Source organism: Moschus berezovskii, chromosome 24 (genome assembly GCF_049115385.1).
Source record: "Moschus berezovskii isolate FMDL1 chromosome 24, NW_MosBer_1.0, whole genome shotgun sequence".
Taxonomy (NCBI): domain Eukaryota; kingdom Metazoa; phylum Chordata; class Mammalia; order Artiodactyla; family Moschidae; genus Moschus; species Moschus berezovskii.
This window is the reverse complement of record NC_142483.1, coordinates 28,390,894-28,405,575: the sequence shown is the minus strand read 5'-3', so window position 1 is coordinate 28,405,575 and position 14,682 is coordinate 28,390,894. Positions and strand designations below refer to the sequence as shown.

The following is a 14,682-nucleotide window of genomic DNA, read 5'->3' as shown; positions in this document are numbered from 1 at the left end:
AGCAGATTTGGAAAACTCAGCAGTGGCCACAGGACTGGAAGAGGTCAGTCTTCATTCCAATCCCAAAGAAAGGCAATGCCAAAGAATGCTCAAACTACCGCACAATTGCACTCATCTCACACGCTAGTAAAGTCATGCTCAAAATTCTCCAAGCCAGGCTTCAGCAGTATGTAAACTGTGAACTCCCAGATGTTCAAGCAGGTTTTAGAAAAGGCAGAGGCACCAGAGATCAAATTGCCAACATCCGCTGGATCATGGAGAAAGCAAGAGAGTTTCAGAAAAACATCTATTTCTGCTTCATTGACTATGCCAAAGCCTTTGACTGTGTCGATCACAATAAACTGTGGAACATTCTGAAAGAGATGGGAATCCCAGACTAGCTGACCTGCCTCTTGAGAAACCTGTATGCAGGTCAGGAAGCAACAGTTAGAACTGGACATGGAACAACAGACTGGTTCCAAATAGGAAAAGGTGTACGTCAAGGTTGTATATTGTCACCTTGCTTATTTAACTTATATGCAGAGTACATCATGAGGAACGCTGGGCTGGAAGAAGCACATGCTGGAATCAAGATTGCTGGGAGAAATATCAATAACCTCAGATATGCAGATGACACTACCCTTATGGCAGAAAGTGAAGAGGAACTCAAAAGCCTCTTGATGAAAGTGAAAGAGGAGAGTGAAAAGGTTGGCTTGAAGCTCAACATTCAGAAAACAAAGATCATGGCATCTGGTCCCATCACTTCATGGGAAATAGATGGAAAAACAGTGGAAACAGTGTCAGACTTCATTTTTTTGGGCTCCAAAATCACTGCAGATGCTGATTGCAGCCATGAAATTAAAAGACGCTTGCTCCTTGGAAAGAAAGTTATGACCAACCTTGATAGTATATTAAAAAGCAGAGACATTACTTTGCCAACAAAGGTCCGTCTAGTCAAGGCAATGGTTTTTCCCGTGGTCATGTATGGATGTGAGAGTTGGACTGTGAAGAAAGCTGATCGCCGAAGAATCAATGCTTTTGAACTGTGGTGTTGGAGAAGACTCTTGAGAGTCCCTTGGACTGCAAGGAGATCCAACCAGTCCATTCTAAAGGAGATCGATCCTGGGTGTTCATTGGAGGGACTGATGCTAAAGCTGAAACTGCAATACTTTGGCCACCTCATGCGACGAGTTGACTCACTGGAAAAGACTGATGCTGGGAAAGGTTGGGGGGCGGGAGGGGAAGGGGACGACGGAGAATGAGATGGCTGGATGGCATCACCGACCCTGTGGACATGAGTTTGAGTGAACTCCGGGAGTTGGTGATGGACAGGGAGGCCTGGCGTGCTGTGATTCATGGGGTCGCGGAGAGTCCGACACGACTGAGCGACTGAACTGAACTGAACTGAAGGGCTTCCCTGGTGGCTCAGAGGTTAAAGCGTCCGCCTCCAATGCGGGAGACCCGGGTTCGATCCCTGGGTCGGGAAGATCCCCTGGAGAAGGAAATGGTAACCCACTCCAGTATTCTTGCCTGGAGAATCCCATGGACGGAGAAGCCTGGTAGGCTACAGTCCACGGGGTCGCAAAGAGTGGGACACGACTGAGCGACTGAACGGAACAGAAGGAAAAGGAAGCTCTCCTAGGACTTGGAGAGTGGCATTATGGCATTTGCCATGGCCCCAAAAGTTAGGAGAAGCTTAGCCAGTTTTAGAAATTGAAAGAATAGGAGGGCAGATTTTTTTTCCAGGATTAAAGAAATATAGGTAATAAAGCTGTCATTTTTGAGCTCTTGCCATTGTTGCAACGATGGACTAAGTGCTGTAACACATTACTTCGTTTAATCCTTTCTTCAGTTGTGTGACAGAGGTCGTCTTATCCCAGAAAAAGGATTTAAAGGAGTTCCCTGGTGGTCTATCTGTTAAGTCGAAGAAGGGGGACCCCCTTCCAGGGCCCGAGAGTGAGCTCTTGTCTGACAAGAGAGACACACATGCTGAGAAAGCAAGAGACTTAATGGGGGTGGGGTGGGGGCGCCCCAGGAAGACAGCAGCATGGTAAGGGGACCCCCGAGAACAGCTCTGCCATGTGGCTTGCAGCCTCCATTTTTAAGGAAACCAGGTTGGTTTCAGTTGTCTCTGGCCAATTACCATAACTCGGGGTCCTTCCTGGGGCGCAGGAATGAGTACGCGCGTGCGTGCATCTGCGCGTGCGTGCATCTGCGCGTGCGTGCATCTGCGCGTGCGTGCATCTGCGCGTGCGTGCATCTGCGCGTGCGTGCATCTGCGCGTGCGTGCATCTGCGCGTGCGTGCATGCCTGTCTCTCAGACAAGATGGCTTCCAGTGAGAATAATTCTGGGAGGTTGGTAGGACTTTGAGGCCAGCCTCTCCTCTCTCCTTAAGAAGTTTCCCGAATTCTTCTAATTGTCACTACCTTATTCTGCATTTCTTACCAGGACCTCCTGTTTAAGCTAACTTATACAAGTGGTTAGTATGGTGCCTGGCCAGGGTGGGCAATTTCAGTTCATCGTTTAGCTAACAGGACTCTCAGCTTTCACGACTGAGGGCGCAAGTTTAATCACTAGTCCAGGAGCTAATCACATGCTGCAGGCCACACAGCACAGTCAAAAAAAGAAAAAAAGAAAAGGATATAAAGAGATTCAGGAAGATTACTGTGGCCTTGGTTTGGCCTGACCACGCAGAAAGTAAGTTGTAAGGCCAAAATTCAAACCTATGTCTGACTCCAAAACTTCAGCTGTTTGTTGCCGTGATATTATAAACAGGGACTGCTCACCAAGCACCTTCCTTTATTGGAAACCAAAAGAAATGAAAAAGTAAGAGAAGGAGCGAACAGGAGTCAGCCTGGGGAGGAGAAAGAGGGAGGCCCAGGATGGAAATCGGAATAGCATGGTGAAAATAACAGCGCAAAGGACAGTCCAGGGCAGTCTGCAGTTTGTGAGTTTTCAGGATGTGCAATTCAGACACTTTTTTCTCATCAGGGTGTGGCTTGAGAATATGCCTAATTGAAGGACTAGTTAACAACCAACTGGGCAAGAATTACGTTTGCACGAAGGGTGGAGGAGGAAAGCAAAGGCGTTTAGGAATGCCCTGGAAAGTCCTAGGCTTCCCTAGTGGCTCAGTGGTAGGGAAAAAAAAAAAATCCACCTGCCAGTGTAGGAGACGCAGGTTCAATCCCTGGATCAGAAAGATCCCCTGGAGAAGGAAATGACAACCCACTCCAGTATTTTTGCCTGGGAAATCCCATGGAGAAAGGAGCCTGGTGAGCTTCAAGGAGTCAGACACAACTGAGCTGCAGGCATGACATGGCTGGAAAGTCCTATGAATTAGACTAGCTTTGTAACCGCCTAACTGCTCTGCTCCCTCCTAGCACAAACACAGAACTTTTCCCAGAAAACCATTCTTTATATTGTCTTCTCCTCAATTTCGTGAGAAAATGGTGCCATCAGGAGATCAAAGGTTGGAAAGCCAGAGTGAGAGAGATCTCTTTAGGGAGACTGACAGCCCCAAAAGTGGGAAGGGCATTCTCAGCAGCCCTTCAATTACCATGAAAGAAGCCTTCCTGGGAGTTGATAGTGGGAGTCTGGGCAGACATCACCATCTCTATAAAGCAGTGCTTATGCAGGCTTTGAAGTCAGGCAGATCTGGAGACACGCTGCTGCCGGGCTTGGAATCAATCCCACCCCGACAGCTCTCTGGTTGTATGATCAAGGGTCATTTTCCTAACCTCCCTGGGCCTCAGTTTCCTGTCTAGGACACATCACGCAAGGGTATTTTGTGGGCTGAACAAGATAACGTGCATACCAATGAGGACCTACTGTACAGGACATGTGACTCTGTTCAATGTTATTTGGCAGCCTGGATGGGAGGAGCGTTTGGGGGAGAACGGAAACATGTATACATATGGCTGAGTGCCTTCACTTTTCAACTATCACAACATTGTTAATCGTGTATATTCCAGTACAAAATGAAAAAAAAAAAAGACTCAAAGAAGTGACCGATCCAGGCAGTTTTTATACCTTTTAAGACAAAAGAAACAAAATAAGTAGCAAGAAAAACAAAAAAGATAATGCACATAAACAGCTCAGCACAAAATCTAGTCCCCAGCAGATGCTTCATAATATAAATTATCCCCTGAAAGAAAAGTGGTGATGTTGAGGATTAGAGTGTCTAGAAAGTTGGGGTTCAGAGGATTTGCACTGCCTTAGTTTAACCACTGAAATGACAACACTATTGAAACAATTCATCATAGGTCCCAAGTACTGTCGGGAGCATATGGAATTTTTTTTTTCTCTTATTTAATCCTCAGAGCAAGTTTGCAATTATTACTCGCAAACAAAAGCTCGAGGAAACTGAGTAGTTTGCCCAAGTTATTTATCAAGAAAGCACGCAGGCCTGGATTGCAGTTCACAAATGGATTCAGTAGAACATTTGAAAATTGTGAATTCGTGCCCTGCTGGTATACACTGTGGAAGGAGGCTGCATAAAGATTAACCCAAGAAGTCAAACCGATTAAGATGTTTTCCTGACCTTTAGGTCAGAGCCCTCCTACAAGGCCAGGCCTAAGGCAGGGTATAGTTTAAAGAGTCTGAGAGTGAGTGCCCTGGCTGCTACACCCTGGGCTTGAGCCTGCCGCTGGCTTAGAGACTGGTACCTGCCTTTTTATGTGCATAAAAGTGCAAGCAAGCCATTTAGGAGGGTGGCCAGATTTAGCAAATGGAGGATGCCCAGTTTAATTTGTAAAATAGCTCTAATTTATTGGGGGAGGGACTAAAAAGCCACATATAGGACATTTGGGATATCCCGACTTAAAAAAAACCTTAAGGGACACCAATCAAAATCATTCCACACAGAACATGTCCCATAGATACAGGACACCTGGAAGCCCTCCTTGCCAGTCCTCTGTCCAAGGGCAGTGGGACTGTAACAGATGTATGAAAAGCTTTTGGGGACGGTATGCTAAGGACATAGGATGGTATGCTAGGGACACCTCTGTGTGGAGAGAGATTGGCCCTCCTCAAAACAAAGCCTTTCTTCATATCAGAAACCTTATATATCAGGCTAGGCCTGGTTTGGTCTGTCAATATGCACAGAATGGAGCTCTTCTGGAAGGGCACCCCTGAGAAAACCTTTCCTAAAACAGTTTCCTCTGGCCTAGAACGCCGGTGTTTGCAAAATTGGTCAATGAGGACACCTAGAGGCCTGCGTGGGTTATTGCAGGTAGGGGATTTCTGATGGGGCCACCCCACAATACTAAATTCAAATTCAAATTTGAATTCAAATTCAAATGGATGTACAAACCAGGTTTAAAGGCTCTTCTGAAAAAAAAAAGTTGAACACCTGACAGTTTGATTTTTTTAAAAAATTATATTCCAATAAGAGAAATAAAAATTGGCAACACGCAATTGTAAGGATTCAGTAAAACCATGAACTCCCAGTGCCTCGGACACAGCTAGTGCTTATCAGTGTTTGTTGTCATTATTGTTTCTAATATGACACTTGCCAGGACGTGGAATACAAGGGAGCTGTTATTAATAACTTTTAATAATACTATAAACTTTATCAATAAAATTAAAATGGTAAGTATCAATAATAGTTGACATTCACTGAGTACCAGGGCTGGGATTAGGTTAAAGTGAGTGAAGTACTTGCTCAAGTACAAAATGTAAGGGGGTACCAGAAAGCCCAGATGAATAAAGATAAATAATATTTCAACACAGTCTTTTAAAAATAATCAAGGGAATTTCATGGTGGGCCAGTGCCTCCACTGCCAAAGGCTGGAGTTTAATCCCTGATCAGAGAACTAAGAGTCCACAAGCCGAGTGGCATGGCCACAAAATATATATATATATTTTTTTTATTTTGTGAAAACTTTTATATTTGGAATTAGCCAGATGGCCTCAGTTTGCATGTATGTGCACTCAGTCATATCTGCCTCTTTGTAGCCTCATGGACTGTAGCCCTCCAGGCCCCTTTATCCATGAAATTTTCCAGTCAAGAATACTGGAGCAGGTTGCCATTTCCTTCTCCAGGGGGTCTTCCGTACCCAGGGATCAAACCTGCATCTTTTGCATCTCCTGCATTGGCAGGCAGGTTCTTCACCAGCTGAGCCACCAGGGAAGCCCAGGATGATCCCAGTTTTGTTGGCAACATCATCATCAGGAGCCAGTCAAACACATGCCTTCTTCTCTCCATCAGTCCTGATCAGGGTGTTGACCTCAGTCACGTCAATGTCACAGAGCTGCTTCACAACCTGTTGGATTTGGGGCTTGTCAGCCTTGACATCCACAGTGAATACCAGTGTGTTGTCTCCTGTTCTCTTCGTGGTGAGGGGGACCTTGATCATGGCATAGCGGTCAAGTTGGTTTCTTCCAGGGGTGCTCTTCCTAGGATATTTGGGCTGCCTCCTGAGTTGCACTGTTTTGGGCTGCTGGAAGGTGGGTGACGTCTGGATTTTCTTTTCTGTTTGGCTGTGGATGCCTTTCAGCACTGCTCTCTTGGCCTTCAAAGCTTTTGCTTTGGCTGCGGCTTTGGTGGGGAGACAGGAGCTTCCTTCTTCACCTTCAGCACTGTCTTTGTGAAAAGACACAAAATATTTTTAAAAGTCAAAATAATCAAAACCTCGGCAAAAAAAAAAAATCCATGATGAACAAAATATAAAAATTTTAAATGTTAGAATCAGTATTACTGCTTATTCCTTTTGCCTCTGGCTCTCACATGACTCAGCACTACAGTACATTGAACTGCACTGTGCTAACACGTCATCCTACCACCAGAGGAGGCAAGCATTAAATATACCCATTTTACAGATGAGAGAAAGGAAACCCAGAGGAATTCCTCATATGCACTGCCCAGGGCCACATAACTAAGTATAAAGCCAGAAATCTATCCCAGATTGGAACAATTCTAAAGCTCACAACTCACCCTTTCTATCTTCCTGTTCACAAAGGGATGCACGCTAACATTTTTCCACCCCAGGGTATAGTTTCACTTGTGCTATATGTAGACTTGCCAGAGTTACCAAATAAAAGTAAAGGATACCCAGTTAAATTTGAAGTTGAGAAAAATATTTTAGTGTGTGTATGTCCCGTAATGTCCTTTATCTGACCACTCTCCTCCCTGCCCCATTACCAAGGCAACCAGACATTTTAATAAACAGAATTGCAAAATGGAACTTTGAATCTGCTGGATTAAGCCTGCCATGTCTGTACCTGAGCAGACACCAGGAATAATAAAGGATTTTAATAGAGTAACAAGGGCCAAAAACAAACAAACAAACAAAAAAAAAAATAGAGGAAATTGGCTTAAAATCTTAGGCTTAATGGCAAAGGGACAGTTTGAGCTTTCTCTGGCTCTACCAAAGCCCTTTTTTAGCCCTTAATGAGATGCTTTGGGATAAGAAATTACAAGCCTGAGTTGAAATCAAGAAAATGCTTTAGGTGTTCTGTGCTGTGTGTCTTACAAATGTTATTTGTTATTCTGAGATCTCTAGTTAGAGGCGACATAAATTATTTCCTTGACACAACAGTCTGAACCCCAGTGACTTGCTCCCCCTCACGGTGTAATGAAAATGGTTGAGAACATATGAAATTGGTGCTTTAAAAACAGTGGTAATCATGTTGCCCACCTGGAGCTGAAACATTAGCAAATTTCAACTCCTTGGAGCTCAGTAAATTAAATATATTTTCAGAAGTTATTTCTTCTAATAATGTTGCCACGTGCAGATGGAGAAGGAGAAAATATTTCAAAGCCAGCCTGAACTTTAAGTTGTATTTGAGGAATTAGGTTTTTAATAATGTAAGAGAGAATCATTATAACACAACAATGGATTTTTAGGAAATTGCATGATTTGAACAACTATTTCAATTCCTAATGCGCACCCTACCTACCTTGTGAAAAATTTCTAGATCCCTTCCAGGTAAATGGATCCTTCCCAAAGCAATACCTAACACTTCACACAACCCACTAACTTCCATGTTACTGATGTGTGTGTCTGTGTGTATGCGCACGCATACATGCATACTTATGTTTACTCCCCTCCCCACCTAGTCTGTGAGCTCTTAGAAATCAGGGACCATGGTTTATTTAAATATGAATTTAGAATCTAAAATCAGCTTCTTGTCCAGCATGTAGTTGTGTAATTGCATAGTGTTTCCATATTGTATTCGTTTTCCAGAGCTGCCATAAACAGAGTCAGAAATTATGGATGTGATGTAGGCAGGACTGGTTTCTTCTGAGGTGCGTGAGCGGGGATCTCTCTCATGTATCTCACCTAACTTCTGGGGGTTTGCTGGCAATCTTGGGCGTAACTTGGCTTGTAATAGAAGCATCACCTTGATCTCTGCCTCCGTGGTTATGTGACATTTTCCCTGTGTGCATGTGCCACTGTCTAAATTTCTTTTTTTTATAAGGATACCAATCCCACTGGACTTCCCAAGTGGCTTAGTGGTAAAGAACCTGCCTGCTAATGCAGGAGACACAGGTTCGATCCCTGGGTCAGGAAGATCCCCTGGGAAAGGAAATGGCAACTCACTCCCGTATTCTTGCCTGGGAAACCCCATAGACAGAGGAGCCTGGTGGGCTACAGTCCATGGGGCACAGAGTAGTGTGGCACAACTTGTAACAGGACAATTCTGTTAATTTAAGCCCCATCTTACCTTGACTACATCTGTAAAGACCTAATTTCCAAGGAAGGTTACATTCTGAGATCCCTAGAGGGGGTTAGGACTCCAACATCCGAAGAATATTTTTGAGGTTCAAATAACTTAAAATTATAGATTGATGGGCTCTAGTTGATTTAAAAAACTCTACTCAGCAGAGATTCTGAGGGAGGGGTAAATTCTGATTCAAAATTACCCTGAGTAATGATATTAAAATGAAGACACCTCACTTAGATCAGGCTACTGACATGTAGGAAAACAATATTGTTCAGCCTGGATCTAGTGAACCAGGCTCTGCATTTGCATGATATCCTCAGCTGAGGCTTAGGCACATTCAAGGGTTATGTTGCTCTGTTAACATCCTCTCCTCCCAAACCTGAAGTTAAAGTGATTGTTCAGCAGCCACATGCACTCCCCACTGTAGGGTTTCTGTACAGCGACTTCAGCTAGACCCGTGTATGTTACACCCACCTGGGAAGCTTGAAACCGAGAGGTACTAATGCTTCAGTCCTCCAGTGGACCCAGTAACTCTGAATATCTGAGGGTGAACCAAAAGTCCTAGTGCGTGCTAAGTCACTTCAGCCATGTCCAACTTTTTGTGACCCGATGGACTGCAGCCCGCCAGGCTCCTCTGTCCATGGGATTCTCCAGGCAAGAACACTGGAGTGGATAGCCATGCCCTCCTCCAGGGGATCTTCCCAATCCAGGGATCGAACCCAGGTTTCCCACATTGCAAGTGGATTCTTTACCGTCTGAGCCACCAGGGAAGCCCAAGAATCCTGGAGTGAGTAGCCATTTCCTTCTCCAGCGCATTTTCCCCATCCAGAGATTGAACGCACGTCTCAGGTCTCCTGCATTAGCAGGAGGTTTCTTTACCTCTAGGGCCACCTATGGAGAAGGCAATGGCACCCCACTCCAGTACTCTTGCCTGGAAAAGCCCACGGACAGTGGAGCCTTGTAGGCTGCAGTCCATGGGGTCGCAAAGAGTCAGACACGACTGGGTGACTTCACTTTCACTTTTCACTTTAATGCATTGGAGAAGGAAATGGCAACCCACTCCAGTGTTCTTGCCTGGAGAATTCCAGGGACGGGGGAGCCTGGTGGGCTGCTGTCTATGGGGTCGCACAGAGTTGGACACGACTGAAGCGACTTAGCAGCAGCAGCAGCAGCAATACACTGCTACATCTTCACTTGAGCCCCAGCTGAAGTAGTTTCTCTTTCATGACCACATGATACTTATTTTTAAACCCTAGATGCACATTTTGCACAAAAAGATCTTACTATGGAAGCTGAGAAAATGGATGCATATTTCCCAGCTCATATCTGCTCTGGCGCATAAGCTCATCGAATGAAACGGCAATCAGCTTTACCTGCACAATTTGTTTTTTCCTTTCCTGTTCTCTCTCTTTTGTTTCTCCTATCGCTGTCTCTCCGGCATATAGAGTTGACTGTTCACAAATTAATGTGAGCATGTTAGGACGCTAAGTCTGTTGGTTCTCATATCTTTGACATACATGGCACACTGTCCAATTGAGGTATTTCTAACAGTTACTAAAAGGCATTAAAGGCTCTACGAGATAATAAAGAAGCCAGCAACCATCGCCACATAAGCCCCGCTGCAGCATCACGATGCTTGTCTCCAAAGGAATTCAGTCAGCATGCCCTTCCCCTGCCTTCCAACCTGACCTTCACTTCTCCTCTGCTGTCTCCCGGCAGTTGTATCCTACATCTGGCCGTGTCACTGTAGCAGGTGTCACTGTCTCACAAGTTTCACCAAAACCAACCATCTGTGCCCTCAATCCCAGCAAATGTAAGTTTTCTCATATATTGATCAGAATTTGGTGGAACTTGGTGAATGTCTCTAGCCCACTGCTCTGCTTAAGAATAGTCTTCATGGGAACATGGGAAGATGGCGGAGGAATAGGACGGGGCAACCACTTTCTCCCCCACAAAATCAGCAAAAGAACATTTGAACGCTGAGTAAATCCCACAAAACAACTTCTGAATACCAGCAGAGGACATCAGGCACCCAAAGCAGCCCATAGTCTTCGAAAGGAGGTAGGAAATAGTGTAAAAGATAAAAAGAGAGACAAAAGAGGGAGGGACGGAGCTCCGTCCCAGGAAGGGAGGCTTAAAAAAAAAGAGAGAGGTTTCCAAACACCTGGAAACATGGGCGAGTCTGTGGATAGCCTTGGAACCTCAGAGGGGCACATAACTGGGAGAAAAAAGACATAAATAATTAAAAGCCACAGACTAAGTGCCCAGAGGAAACTCTCAGCGGAGAAGCGGCGCAGACGCCCGCACCCCCCACTAGCAGGCGGGGGCTGGGCAGGGAGGCGCCCTGCAGTGCTTAGAGAAAGGAACGGGCCAAACGCCCCGAGGGCAAGCTGAGCGCTCTAACGGGAGTGAAGCAGACTGTGCAGCACAAAGCCCCAACCTAAGATTCCTCCAGCCCCACTTGCAGAACAAAGGACTGAGCAGAGCAAGCCGGCTGTGGGCTGCCCAGCCCCCAGCCCCCACCGGGACAGGCAGGGAGGGCAGCCAGTGCCAGAAGGGGCAGCTGCGGCCCCAGAGAGGCTTCCCATACCAAGCTGCAGGCAGGCTTCCTTGCTAACCAAGACTTCTCGGGTTTGGGCCAGTCGATATCCACCTGAGAAACTGCGCCGGTTGTACTCCCAGAAAACCGAGCGGCAGGGACTGGGGAGACGATAAGTCGTAGCGACTGCGCTCGCCAAACACCTGGTCACCTGAGCTGCTCAGACCGGGAAAGGCACACAACTCAGGCCCAGCCAAGTCTGCACATTTGTGGAGTACCCGAGGACCTGAACCTGAGCTGCTCAGACCTGGGAAGTGCATGCAACCCAGTGACAGCCGCGGACAGCTTCTGGCAGAGCAACCCAGAGCCTGAGCAGCATAAACAGGGAAAACACACATGCTGTGAGCAGGAGCATTCCCAGAGTAGTCGAGACACTGCGAGTGCTCCCCACAGACGCCAGTGATATTTGTTAGCAGCGTCCCTCCCTCCCCACAGCAGGACGGAACAGAGAGAAGAAATCCAGCTCCACCCACCAGAACACCGACACAAGCTTCCCAAACCAGGGAACCTTGACAAGTCACCCATCCAACCCCACACACAACGAGGTAACTACATAGTAAAGAGAACTCCACAAACTGCCAGAGGACGGAAAGGCCACCCCAAGCACAGCAATATAAGCAAGATGAAGAGGCAGAGAAATACCCAGCAAGTAAAGGAACAGGATAAGTGCCCACCAACACAAACAAAAGAGGAAGACATAGGGAACCTACCTGATAAAGAATTTCTAATTTTAATTGTGAAAATGATTCAAAATCTGGAAAGCAAAATGGAGTTACAGATAAAAAAAGTGGAGAAAAGGATTGAGAAGATGCAAGAAATGTTTAATAAGGAATTAGAGGAAATAAAAAAGAGTCAATATACAATGAATAATGCAATAGATGAGATCAGAAACACTCTCGATGGAACAAACAGTAGAATAACGGAGGCAGAAGACAGGATAAGCAAGCTAGAAGATAGAATTATAGAAATAAATGAAACAGATGGAAAAAGAAAAACAAATTAAAAGAAATGAGGACAATATTAGAGACATATGGGACAATGTTAAATGCCCCAACATTTGAATCATAGGAGTCCCAGAAGAAGAAGACAAAAAGAAAGACCATGAGAGAATACTTGAGGAGATAATAGTTGAAAATTTCCCTAAAATGGGGAAGGAAATAGTCACCCAAGTCCAAGAAACCCAGAGAGTTCCTAACAGGATAAACTCAAGGCGAAATACCCCAAGGCACATATTAATCGAATTAACAAAGATCAAACACAAAGAACAAATATTAAAAGCAACAAAGGAAAAACAACAAATAACACACAAGGGGATCCCCATAAGGATAACAGCTGATCTTTCAATAGAAACTCTTCAGTCCAGGAAGGAATGGCAAGACATACTTAAAGTGATGAAAGAAAGTAACCTACAGCCCAGATTACTGTACCCAGCAAGGATCTCATTCAAATATGAAGGAGAAATCAAAAGCTTTACAGATAAGCAAAAGCTGAGAGAATTCAGCATCACCAAACCAGCTCTCTAACAAATACTAAAGGATCTTCTCTAGACAGGAAACACAGAAAGGGTATATAAACTCGAGCCCAAAACAATAAAGAAAATGGCAACTGGATCATACTTATCAATAATCACCTTAAACGTAAATGGGTTGAATGCCCCAACCAAAAGACAAAGGCTGGCTGAATGGATTCAAAAACAAGACCCCATATATGTTGTCTACAAGAGACCCACCTCAAATCGAGGGACACATACAGACTGAAAGTGAAGGGCTAGAAAAAGACATTCCACACAAATAGAGACCAAAAGAAAGCAGGAGTAGCAATACTCATATCAGATAAAATAGATTTTAAAACAAAGGTTGTGAAAAGAAACAAAGAAGGAAACTACATAATCATCAAAGGATCAATCCAAGATGAAGATATAACAATTATAAATATTTATGCACCCAACATAGGAGCACTGCAATATGTAAGACAATTACTAACAAGTATGAAAGGGGAAATTAACAATAACACAATAATAGTGGGAGACTTTAATACCCCATTCACACCTATGGGTAGATCAACTAAACAGAAAATTAACAAGGAAACACAAACTTTAAATGATACAATAGACCAGTTAGACCTAATTGATATCTATAGGACATTTCACCCCAAAACAATGAATTTCACCTTTTTCTCAAGTGCACATGGAACCTTTTCCAGGATAGATCACATCCTGGGCCATAAATCTAGCCTTGGTAAATTCAAAAAAATTGAAATCATTCCAAGCATCTTTTCTGACCACAATGCAGTAAGATTAGATCTCAATTACAGGAGAAAAACTATTAAAAATTCCAACATGTGGAGGCTGAAGAACACACTGCTGAATAATGAACAAATCATAGAAGAAATCAAAATATGCATAGAAATGAATGAAAATGAAAACACAACAACCCAAAACCTCTGGGACACTGTAAAAGCAGTGTTAAGGGGAAAGTTCATAGCAATACAGGCACACCTCAAGAAACAAGAAAAAAGTCAACTAAATAACCTAACTCTACATCTAAAGAAACTAGAAAAGGAAGAAATGAAGAACCCCAGGGTTAGTAGAAGGAAAGAAATTGTAAAAATTAGGGCAGAAATAAATGCAAAAGAAACAAAAGAGACCATAGCAAAAATCAACAAAGCCAAAAGCTGGTTCTTTGAGAAGGTAAATAAAATTGAAAAAGCACTAGCCAGACTCATCAAGAAACAAAGGGAGAAGAACCAAATCAATAAAATTAGAAATGAAAATGGAGAGATCACAACTGAAACATAGAAATACAAAGGATTTTTAGAGAATACTATCAGCAATTATATGGCAATAAAATGAATAACTTGGAAGAAATGGACAAATTCTTAGAAAAGTACAACCTTCCAAAACTGAACCAGGCAGAAATAGAAAATCTGAACAGACCCATCACAAGCATGGAACTAGAGGCCGTAATCAGGAATCTTCCAGCAAACAAAAGCCCAGGTCCAGACGGCTTCACAGCTGAATTCTACCAAAAATTTAGAGAAGAGCTAACACCTATTCTACTCAAACTCTTCCAGAAAATTGCTGAGGAAGGGAAACTTCCAAACTCATTCTATGAGGCCACCATCACCCTAATCCCAAAACCTGGTAAAGATACCACAAAAAAAGAAAACTACAGGCCAATATCACTGATGAACATAGATGCAAAAATCCTTAACAAAATTCTAGCAATCAGAATCCAACAACACATTAAGAAGATCATACATCATGACCAAGTGGGCTTTATCCCAGGAATGCAAGGATTCGTCAATATCTGCAAATCAATCAATGTAATACACCACATTAACAAACTGAAAAATAAAAACCATATGATTATCTCAATAGATGCAGAGAAAGCCTTCAACAAAATTCAACATCCATTTATGATAAAAACCCTCCAGA

At 43.9% G+C, this 14,682-nt stretch overlaps 1 pseudogene; it reads right to left on the bottom strand.

The window, feature by feature from the left end:
- Positions 1-6,159: 6,159 nt before the first annotated feature.
- Positions 6,160-8,320, bottom strand: LOC148774022 (large ribosomal subunit protein uL23 pseudogene; annotated as a pseudogene).
- Between the last annotated feature and the right edge of the window lie 6,362 nt (positions 8,321-14,682).